At 38.4% G+C, this 12,547-nt stretch overlaps 1 long non-coding RNA gene across 1 annotated transcript; it reads right to left on the reverse strand.

Moving 5' to 3' along the window:
• Positions 1-6,440: 6,440 nt before the first annotated feature.
• Positions 6,441-11,937, reverse strand: LOC138889001 (uncharacterized). The gene is made up of 2 exons (XR_011406539.1): positions 11,140-11,937; positions 6,441-6,693 (listed from the first exon to the last, which is right to left on the reverse strand). It is a non-coding gene; the product is annotated as an uncharacterized lncRNA (long non-coding RNA).
• Positions 11,938-12,547: the final 610 nt, after the last annotated feature.

Raw genomic sequence — 12,547 nt, forward strand, 5'->3', positions numbered from 1 at the left:
TTTTACAACCTCATTAAAAAACTTGCCTATCGCTGACACCAAATGACCAAAGTAAGTGGGCTCCAAGGCCTACAAGAAATAATCAACCATCTCACTCTCTTTTATTGGAGGATCCACCCTTGCAGATTTCTCCCTCCAACGAAATCCATATTCTCTGAAACTCTTACCGGGCTTTTTCTCAATCTTTGTCAATGACAGACGGTCTGGAATAATTTCAAGATTATACTGAAAATGGAAGGCAAACGCTTGGGCCAAGTCATCCCATGTGTACCATCTACCATGATCCTATCTAGTGTACCATTACAACGCTGACCCACTTAAACTTTGGCTAAAGTATGCCATCGGTAACTCATCTCTTCCACCCGCTCCTCTCATCTTGCTACAAAAGCCTCTCAAGTGTGCGACTGGGTCAACATGCCTATCGTACAAATCAAACTTGGGTATTTTGAACCCTGCTGATAGTTGAACATCTTGGAACAGACATAAATCCTTATAGGCCACGCTTACTTGACCACCCAGACCCTGCATGTTCTTGAAAGATTGCTCCAAGCTCTTTACTTTCCGAGACATCTCCTCCTGCTCCGAATTCTTAGGTGGCTTCTCCGTTTCTGTCGGGAGATCAAAATGAGGAGTGTAGGAATATGGTTCTGGAACTTTGAAGGTAGGCTCGGGGGGGGGTAATACTGGTTGTCGTGAGTCTGGAACAGAGGCTCACTGGAAGATCGTTGCAATGCGGCAGGTAGAGGCACCACAAAAACAGGGGTAACTGGTGGAGGAGGGCATGTGACTTGTTTGGGTGGTAGAGCTTGGGAAGTGGTGCCATAGCATTGTTGGTAGAGGGGGAAGGCTGGATATGAGTTCACAGTAGGAGGCTCCTGAGATTGAGCCAATGGTGGAATATAAGCAGGGTTGGCGGGATAAGCCGGTGGTGGATGCCCCTTTGCCCAAGCCTGGTACATTTCAACTATTTACTGCTTTAACTTATGAATCTCTTCGTTCATCACATTAACATCCAACTCTTCCACCTCTTTTGATGGATCGATAATACTTGCCTCCAATTCTTGGCTGGCCATGTTCAGCTTGTCTTTTGACCGGGTGTTGTAGGAGTGAGTTGCCAGAATGCCAATCAACTAACCACCTGCCTGGACTCAATACATCAACAACAACCTTGTTAGCGATTAGGGTTTTAACAGATTGGTAAACGTACATTTTGGGCATGAATGCACCTAAGCAGTTAACCGTCTCTATTATGCATTTGATCAGTTGCTTGTGTCATCCCGACTTTTCCTTATTTCCATTTCCCATTTTCTCTTCTTCTTTTTCTTTTTTTATTTTCTTCTTTTCATTATTGCCTTTGCTTTCTCTTTGTTCTTACTCTCTTATTTCTCTCTTGTTTTGCCATTGTTTCTCTCTCTTGGTTTTCTTATTTTTCGCTCTTTTCTTTTCTTTTTCTCTCTTATTTTTCCCCTCCTTTTCTTTCCTCTCTTTTCATTCATTTTCTTTTCCTCTTAGGGTTACGGTCGAATCCTATGGAGATTTTCTACGTATCATGACCCCGCATGAATCAGACCAAGCGTAGTTCTTGGAAAATAAATGTAAAATAGATAACAAAATATTTTGGGATTTTAAATTTTCATAGAAAACAAATACTTTGATTACAAAGACTCAAAACTGACAGACTAAAAACTAACAGACTCTGATGAAAAGACGAAATACAGACTCTAAAATAAACTATCATACTTCAAAAAAAGAAAATACAGACTCAGAAACAACTGACAGACTCCAGCGGAAAGAAAGTACAGACTTAAAACAACTGACAGACTCTAGCGGAAAAGGAAATACAGACTCAAATGAAAATCATGAATACATTAATGCTCCTGGTGCCCGTGGGACATTATTCGGTCTTGTCGTGGGCCTATATGCAAGATCCCTTTGAAGCCTGTCTAAGTCACTCATTATCTGTTTAAAAAATGTCATCACTACCGCAAAAAAGGTGGTGCGGGTCATATCCTCATAGGCTTGGCACTTCACAACAATGTAGTCGGCGATAATTCTAATTCTCTCTCTGATGACACCTTTTTCTTGCAACAAACACCCAATCTGTTGGGCCCTAGCCTCCAAAGTCTGCTCGGCTACTTGATTCTGCTCCTGAAGTTGTTGCAAGTCTATTTCTAATTGTGCCAATGCTGTATAACAATGTTCTCTTTCAGCCTTGAAATTTTTCGCCTGTTTGATCATTTTGTTTTCCGCGGTGATGACCCTTTTCTTTAACTCCTTGACCTCATTGTAGTACTCTTCTTTCAACTGCTTAACCAGGCATGCTCGTTCCTCCGTGTTTTTAGCCAATTACTTTCGAGCCCTGGCTAGTTCACTTTCTGCTTTGTTCATATCAAAACTATATTCACCCACTTTCTGCCTCAGGTTACCTATAAGTTTTTCATCTTTGGCACTTCTGGCGGGGTTTTCTGCCGCTATTTTCATTTTCTGAATCTGGGCTCGAAGGGCCTCATTCTCTTTGGCTAGCTTTTTATTTTCTCCTTCATCTGCTGCAATTTGCAAGCTATTCTTGAATTGAAGGTCTTTGACTTGTTTTTCCAGCTTGCCTATTGTGGCCCTGTATTCATTCTCCTTGGCCAACCAAGCCCATTGTTCTTGTGATGCCTCGACGAATTCCTGAATATGGTGTGTTTTAGCCGGCCTCCCAAACTTAATTTCTCTTCTGTACCAAGCAAGGTACCCCAGTGAAACCTCACCTTTGGACCGATCACGAACACATGTATTTGCTGTTAAGTATTGACACTCGCTCTATATTTGGCGGACTGCTGCTTCATGAAACTTGCTGTTAGGTCCGATCTCGACTACTTGGGCACTAAGATCTTCATCTCTCAGAACTATTTGGCATCTCCCCAACTGCCTCAAAACCCGATACGGGGCATAAGGCTGGATACTCTTGAGTCCCATCAAGAGGAAATGAGGCCTGATGGCTGGCATGTATATGATCTCATCCACAGGCAGCCATCCAAATGTCCACTCTATTTGGCTCGCAGTGATGGAATGGACGCGCGCTACCCACTATATGGCCCCTTCTGGCAAGCTGATTCCATCAACCCTCGTATAAAACTCCTCTATGCATGTTTTCTTTGTCGACCCATAACTCATAAATTGAGGACGATGGCATAGGTGTTCGATCATCCACATTTGCATCAACACGTTGCACCCCTAAAAAATGTCTCCTCCGGCTTTGCAAGCTATGAGAGCGCGGAAGATTTTAGCTACTATCATGGGCGCAAGGGTGCTGTTGGCCTGAGTAAGCAAAGTGCTGACAACCCCATCCACTCGTATGTCGATATTCCCGTCTTTTCTAGGAAACACCAGAAGCCCCAAAAAGACCACCATGAATGCAAAACACATGTGTTCTTCCTACTTAAGGCGGTTTCCCTTGCTGCAGAGTACAATAACCAGTTGCCAAGTCTGGGTTGTGGACGCCCTGCTTATTTTCAAGGAATCTAGGAACCTTTGTACGGCTTTGGCCCTTGGAGCAATCAGGTACTGGTGTCTCATAGGAACTTTGGGACCCCCAATATATCCGGCTATTTCTTCCAACGTTTTAAGTTTAAAATATGAGAAATGAAATACGTTGTAGGGCGGGTCCCAGAATGTAACCAACGCCTTTATGATGTCTTCCCTAGGATTAATCTTCAACAACCTAGTGAGGCCTCCCAAGTATAGATTGACCGTGTCTTGCCCTGCCTTACCCAAATCATCCCACCACATATGCAACTCCAAAGGGATCTTGTTCACTATTGTTATTGGCAAATTCTGACTTGTGCTCATTCTGCACATTTATTAAGGTGATTAAGCAAAAAATCATGATTTATTTTGACTCGAAATCAAAACTAACATTTTTCTTTTTAGATTCTCATTTCTAAAGCAAAAATCCAACTTTGCAAACACGACCTTTCAGCACCTCCGGAGGAAGATTTTAAGGTTGTGCCCGCTAACTGGCCAAAAATTTGGAAAAAAGATCGAAGGTGGTTGTTCTTGCAAAAACGGCCTTCCGGTATCCTTTTTGGGGATATTCGGCTATTTTTGACAAAAATGGCATCACCTTACCTATTTTATAATAAAAATACATTTTTTATTCTTTTTGGGCTATTTTTTCAAAAAGGAAGTTAGACCCGATGGGCGTTGCCTACGTATCTCATGCCCTATGAGAATCAAACTGGCGTAGTTCGGGCAATTTTGACAAAATAAAACCAACTATTTTCTTTTCTAAAAACACAAAGATTTTCCCCTTTTTTCTTTTCTTTAAAAACCACAAAATTTCTTTTTTTTTCTTTCAAAATTTCGACAGAGTTTCGATATGTTTTGGGACATTGGTTCAGAAAAGGCACTCATCCCTCTCAACCATCTCATTAACCTTTCTAAATTTTCCTTATAAGCCGGTCAACATGCAAATCCGAAGCAAATGAATGCATAAGTAGCAAGTAAGATGCATCATAATGGTCTTTATATTCTGGGTACATCTGTCTTAGATAGACCCAACCCCTGTGTTGAGTCTCCAAAGTCAAATGCATATGATGCAAATAAACGTTCCTACTAGGGATCCGGCATGAGGCTGAGTTATTCTAGGTTCAAAACTTGGGTATTTGTTCTAGACTATGTACCCGTGCGGACAACTTGAGCCGAGGAGGGGGCTACATACCGGGAACCAAAAGGCCATCCGGCTTAGTAACTTGTCCGAGCCTCTTTCTTATTTCAAGGTATGACACTAACAGAATAGGGATTCTCGAACAGCGAACACATCCCCGAAGCTGAGAAGAGAAGGGTTTCGTAGCAGTTTATATATAGTTCAAATAATATCAAAGTGGTAAAAGCATCACTCAGCACATTAGGCCCAAACATGTAGCAAAATCAGATAGAGCCAAATATAACAATTTATCTAAGCTCGAATTCTGAACCCTGAACCAAAAGTTCTGGGTTCTTCTATCCCCAGCAGAGTCGCCAGAGCTGTAACACCTCCTTTTTCCTACCCCCAGAAGGGGTATAAAGGAGTTTTTCCAATTAAAGGACAATCAAAACGGGATTATATTATTAAAAGATTCAGAGTCGCCACTTGGGAGATTTATGGTGTCCCAAGTCACAGGTTTAAAATCCTGAATTGAGGGAAGGTTGATTCTGTAATACAGTCTGCGAACTAGAAATCCAGGTAAGGAATTCTGTTAACCCCGGAGAAGGTGTTAGGCATTCCCAAGTTCTGTGGTTCTAGTACGGTCGCTCAACTGCTATAAATGGCTTATTATCTGATTTTAAACACATTTTAGCCTATGGTTCAATTACAACTTTAATCGCTTTTATTTAATTTTAGGAATATTGCAACGTTATTAAAACACGTTTTGAACCACGTCACATAAATGCACCCGCAATCTTTGACATATTTTAACATTGTTGAGATTTGGATTTGGGTCACATAAATGCGCACCTGAATTTAGGAAAGTAATGTTATTAAATTACGCGCCTAAAGCAACTACGCGTTTGCAACTTTGCGAGGGCCATGAAATTTACTAAACGACATGCCTCGAGTTCTAAGGATAAACAAGATTAATTAAACGAGGGTCATGCAATTATCATTTTTGTTTGGTATGGCGCACCTCAACTTATTCTAATTAGAGCATTTCTAAATTAATACATGAGGGCCATAGGTTGTTATTGGTTTGAATGGCACACCTCAAAATATCAAAAGAGTCTAATTGATTAAGGAAAAAAATCAACCCCCAGCAGTTCAAAATATATATTATGCTAAAGGCCCGAGCCGAATTTGACACCCACGAATCAACACTCAGGGAAACGGACCAGCGACTTTGAGCTAACCCAAACGATGCCATATGCAGGATTCTAATTCTGGGCAAGCTTTCAACTTCAGGCCCAATATGGGCCCAAATTTAGTAGCCCTGAGATTGCCAAGCTTGTCTAGTTAGCTAAAAACGATGATCAACATAATATCACCATGGGGTATTGAGCCGTGTGAACAACTTAATCCATGGCTTAAAATAATTGGCAAAAATTAACTAACTGAAACAAAGTCTGATTTTGTTTTAGCAAGCATGAAATTAAAATCCCATGAAACGTGCACACAAATTTCCCATTTACCTTCTGTTTTAACTATTACAATAGGGACGAACATAGAAACATTTGGAGATTAAGAATTAAACAAGTATCGAGTAACCATATGCTTAACTCAGATTTCTGGAGCTGTTCTTTAACAGACAGTTTCATGCTATTTGGGCATTTTTGCTCAAGACATGTGAATGGTAAATATCAATCTTATAGGTTAATCTAAGAAACAATAAGAGTCTGAATTACACCCTTCAAATGGAACTCATACTAATGATGTTGATATCAACAGATAATAAGCAAAAAAAAAAACAAAAGCTTAAGCATTCTGATCCACGTTACACTATAATAGTCCTTTGGAGTCCTTTTATACAAATCTGAACATTAAGATTCACGCAAATCACTAATAATTTGGAGCACATGATTCGTTTAACACTGCAAATGATCTCAAAACTGAAATGGGATGATTTTCAGAAGTGTAGAAAACAAAACATATGCTGAAAACTAATGCTCATGTATTTCCAACTTCCAACAAATACTTGGCTTCTTCATTTCATAGGTCAAAGGAATGAACAATATCTGGAAATTGAAAAGAAATCAAAATGTAAGGGGTCAGTGATCTACAACAGCAGAGTAGCAACAAGATTCAACACCCAAACTCAGTAAAACAACAAAAATGGCCAATTAAAGCCAATGGAACAGTAGCTACCCAACAGAATCCAACCCAAAACTTTAAGAAATCCAAATTTAAGCCATCTTAAACATGGAAAGAATCAGAAAATGTTTCAATCACTGAAAACTTCAACGCTCAAAGCCGAGAAATCAATGGAACAATTTCAAAGTTTCAGCCGTGAGTATTTTCAGAATTTTTTCTCTTGAAGTCTGCCTTCCAAAGCAAGAAAAGGTGCCTTTATAGGCAAGTAAATAGGGCAAACTTCAAATTTTGATTTTGCATTCTAGCCCTTTTCAAATTTTTGTTTTTGTCTAGATATCCTTATTAAAAATCTGAAAATCACATTAGACCCCCCACCCATCTTCCTAGAAGTTTCTCAAACCGTTATGTGAGAGATTCCCTGAGCCAATTACCTAAATTATCCCCCCAAACCCTGTTATTTACTCTTAAGACAAAGCAGGGTCAGATTGACCCAAAACCAATTTTAAACTTGGGCTAACGGGCATGTTTCCTTCAAGCAACGGGCTAGTAAACAACAGACCCCAAGCCCAGCCCAAACAAACAAAACTCAAGGGAATTAAAAGTCCAATTTAGGACAGCGACAACACACACAATTAATCAAATTCCTTTTCTTTTCTTTTTTTAAAATGCTTTAGCCTGAAATTAACACTAAGTTATTAACTAGCATATCTAACTTAATCCTATAGAAAAGGAGAAGAAAATGATGACTAAAGATTGAAACAAAAAAAAAAGAACAAGGCAGAAAAATACCAAGGGAACAGAAAATACCTATACAATCTATTTTAAACTTCAGAATCCTCAAAGACGAGGCTGACCCGACATCGAAACTCCAGCGAATTCAAAAGCTTGACCAAATGGCGAGAATTGTAACACGAATATTAGGAAAACTTTTGTTCATAGCTAATAATTCGTGCCGCAATTCTCATCACGAGCCAGGAAAGGAACGAGGCGGAATCTTGAAGAAATTGGATCGTTGAGGCTGAGTGTCTGAAATCGGGTCAGAAACAAGGGAAAAGGCATTCTTGACATGAAATGGCCCCCTTTTTGATGAAAACTGAGGAATTCATGCAGGTTTTAACACGAACTGAGGATGTAATCCGGAAATTTTAGGCAAAAAGAAGAAAGCTTGGATTTTTAATCTTTGATCTGAAATTCGAAAAAATCCAGTGGTCTTTTGGAAAAAATGGTGGCAGGACATGAAAGAGGGGACGATGGGGGTTGTCTAGTCGAAATTTGGATGGGTTTGAAGTGCTCCGCCGCCGTGAGGCGATTTCCGAACGACGGAGCTATGGTGGAAAGGGGCAGTGATTTCAGAGAGGGGATTAGGTTTTGGGCTCAGGAGATGCGGATTAATGAAAATAGGAGGAAGGGTTAGTCGTTAAATGGAGGTTAACGGGTGAACAACGTAGTTTTGCCCCATAACTACGCCGTTTGGGAAGGGAGGGGGCTAGCCGGCTTGGGGAACGGGTTTTGGCTCAGATGGGGCGGGTTCTGTTTGGCTTGGGGAGAGGAATCCGTTTGGGCCGAGTACTTTAAACCAAAATTTGACCCAATTTCTAGTCTCATTCATTCCATTTTCATTTTAAGACAAATTATCCAAAATTCCTTTTCCTTTTTTTTTTTTTTTCAAAATTAAAATAAAAAACCTAAATAACAATTTACAAAACAATTAACTCCTAACTACTATTATTAACTAAACCAAATTAAAGGACAAACTACGCTAAATTCAAAATTAAAATTAAAATAAACTATTTTTGAGACTTTTTCATTTTATAAAAATTAATGACTAATTAATTCCTAAAATACAAAATTAACTCCTAAATGCACATGCACATATATTTTGTATTTTTCACTAATTAAAATGCACAAACAAAAATGCAAACAATTAACAGAAAATGTCACGAAAATCCACGAAATTGCAAACACTGAAAGAAATTATTTTGTTTTGAATTTATGGGAGTAATTCATATAGGGCAAAAATCACGTGCTCCCAGCACATGATTTACTACCCCCGGAAGGGTATAAAGGAGTTTTTCCAATTAAAGGACAATCGAAACGAGATTATTTCAATTAAAATTCAGAGTCGCCACTTAGGATATTTAATGGTGTCCCAAGTCACCGGTTCAAATCCCGAATCGAGGAAAGGTCGACTCTGTTTAACAGTCCGCGAACCAGAAATCCGGGTAAGGAATTCTGTTAACCCGGGAGAAGGTGTTAGGCATTCCCGAGTTCCGTGGTTTTAGCACGGTCGCTCAACTGTTATATTTGGCTTAATTATCTGATTTTAGAACATTTTGAACCTATGTGCAAATTTTAACTTTAACCGCTTTTATTCATTTTTTAAAGAAGATTGCAACGTTATTTAAAATATGTTTTGAACCGCGTCACATAACGCACCCGCAGTCCGCATCACATTTTATCTAACGTTAAGATTTGGATTTGGGTCACATAAATGCGCACCCGAGTTTAAGGAAATCAATTATTAAAATAACGCGCCTAAAGCAACTACGCGTTTGTAACTTTGCGAGGACCATGAAATTTACTAAATGGCACGCCTCGAATTCTAAGGATCAATTCAAGATTAATTAAAACGAGGGCCATGCAATTGAGACTTTTGTTTGGCACGGCACACCCCAATTCTATTTTTTTCAAAGAGAATTCAAACTAAATTTTGAAGGGCCATAACTTATTATTGTTTCGGATGGCACACCTCGACTAACTAAAGATCTATTCAATTAACTACTTACCTCACTAAACAGTAGTCAACCATCACTACTGTTGCAGGGAATTAAAAGCTAATATACTGTAATGAATCTATTTCAACGAGCGAATCAATTCATCAACCACACTTCTAAGAAGGAAATTGAACATGCTACAACAGAAATGGAATTCACAGAAACCTATCCATGACTTGACAAAATAGAATAGCCTTCGTACATGGTCACACATGAGAGATTTCAATTAAACCAAGACAGATTCAATAACGAGGGCTAACAGTGCAGAATCTGTTGCTCAAAACTGCGCAAATCTGCTGCCTAAATAGTGCAAAACAGGGCAGCTTTTCAGTTGGCTATCAGTCAAAACAAATGTCCCAAAATACTGAACGTTATCGGCTCAATCTGCTGCTCAATCTTGTTAGAATAACATAAGGAAAACAGTTTCCATTTGTATGATTCAAATTGATTTACTACTGTACTATCTATGAAATCAGAAACAGGAGCGATTGAAGGTGAAAACCCAATTTCTATATTAATAGTTGCACAACCAAATTGATTCGAACTCTATATGACTCGAACTCGAATGGATCTCACAAACAAATTGAAATTTGGACATGTTACTTGACTCTATACAAAATCAGTCAAACAAAAATCAACAAATAGTAAGGAGTTCATTGAAGAAAGGAGAGATTCAATCTTCTCAAAAATAAGAACGCAGATTTAGAGGCGTGTGCTAGTATCTGCGAATGGAGCCACAACTACTGACTATAAATGAATCAGTGATGGAGAAGCTCCAAGAAAACAGCAATCCCAAGCAAATTACAGCAAACAAAATGAAATAAATTGGATGAATCCACAACAAAGAACTCAGCCGGAACCTCCAAATAGAAACGGGAAACCTCAACCTTCGAACTCAAACCGGAATCGCAACTTTGAACTCAGATCAGTGGTTTTTTTAGCTTATCTTTTGGAATCTTGAAAGATGAAAGTCACAAGCAACTCAAACCATATCAAAGAAGCACACATGGATCTCGATCAACAAATGAATTAGGATAGTTTCAAACTCGAATCGTCAAGAAAAAAATAAATCTAGCGCGAAGCTGACACGAATTCAAACTGATTTTAGTTAAATTACTAGCATATCCTAACAGAAAAGCGGAAGCCTCCAGAATATGGTCCTATTCGGCAGAATGACAAGATGAAAGGAAAGAAACACATCAAACAGGGCTTATAGAACTCGTTTCGAGCTTATACCAACAAACTGAATCCCAACACTTACAACAAGTTCAAGAAAACACATTACTAAACCATGGATCATTTGAACAGTGATAAATTTCTTTATCAAACTGATTCTAACAGCAAATGACGTGTTTCACTAACTCGAACGACCAAAAATCAAATCTGACTTTCATCAAACGCATTCGACAAACAATCAGATTCGAAACTAAAACAAAGTTCCAGCACAAGAAGAGAACAGAGCATCTTAGAAATCTGTGGCAAACAAAATCAGCTCAGTACTAGGCAAACCACATTTAAATCTATACTAATCGATTATGCCAAACTCCTATCATACTAAAATCACACCAAAAGAATAAGAGGGAATCAGAAACGGACCTCAATGAGAGTTTTCAATTAATCGGATCTCAGCAATTACAATAACTTAATTGAGCGAGACTCAAGTCTAAAATTTGAACGAGAAGACAACAGCGAATCGAACTCGAACCCGCGAACAGCAGTGAACTCAACAGCCTTTCAAACGAGTTCCATTTTTTCCAGAAAACTCAGACGAAGAGAAGATCTGAACATCTATATACTATCACTCTTTTAAACAGCAATCAACACCAAATAAAAAAAAAAAAAAATCCAGCACACTCAACATCTTTTCTTACATATGTATCTATGAATTTGAAACTAAAGGAGAAGGATGAAAATCAGAAAAACAGAACACCTTTTCGAACCCGAGCTTTTCAATTTTTTTTTTTTAATTTTCTCTCTAATTTCTGAAAACTAAAAAAAATCTCCCTGAAAATCCCTCTTACCCAAGAAATGACCTCACCTTATATATCTCCAAGCTTCTCGAACCTTCTGCCTTTATCTCCAAGAAATCCCCAAAACGAAAAATTTTCTCCCCAAACAGATTTTCACCCCGTTTCTGATGAGAGAGGGACAAATGGAAGGATTAGATTAACTCCAACCCAATCTAACGCCCCCCATTTTTCCATATATCATCCAAAAGGTGAAAATCCGAAATGAAATTGAAAAGAGCATGTGAGGGAGAGGAATTTTGTTAGAGACGGTTAGAATCTGGCAAGAGGAGAGAGGGAGGGAACGCGTGGTTGGAGATTGGGTTCACTCGCCATGGATTTGGGCTGGAATGGGGCTTGGATTCGCTGGGAGAAGAAGAACAGTGCTCGTTTGGGATTAGGGATTTTGAGCTTTGGGTCTGTATGTATCCGTCCGTGTATTTTGTGGAGATGGGTCGGGTTTAGGGGGTATCTGGGCCGGAAATAGTTTGGGCTTGGGAGATTAGAAATTAAAAGGCCCAAATTTCAGCTTTCTTCTTCTTTTAATTCAATTCTTTTCAATTTTTCCCAAAAATCCTTTTTTCTTCTTTTTTTTTTCCAAAATTAAATTAACATCTAAATTAAATCCTAAAACCTAATTAACCTTTCAAAAACAATAATTAAACCCAAATAGTAATTGCCATAATTAATAAAGGAACACTAACTGAAAGAAAACTACTCAAAAATCAAAAATTAAAACCAAAAGTGCAAGTTAACTATTTTGTGATTTTCCTTTTTATAAAACAACTTAATTAATTAATTAATTCTAAAATATTAAATTAAATCCTAAATACAAATGCACATATTTTTTTTTAATTTTCATTAATTAAACAAAAATAAAAATGCACAGACAAATGCAAACAATTAACAGAAAATGCCCCTAAAATTCATAAAATTGCAAATAATGAAAAAAAATTATTTTGTTTTGAAACTATGGGAATAATTCATATAGGGCAAAA

Source organism: Nicotiana sylvestris, chromosome 4, assembly GCF_000393655.2.
Source record: "Nicotiana sylvestris chromosome 4, ASM39365v2, whole genome shotgun sequence".
Lineage (NCBI taxonomy): Eukaryota > Viridiplantae > Streptophyta > Magnoliopsida > Solanales > Solanaceae > Nicotiana > Nicotiana sylvestris.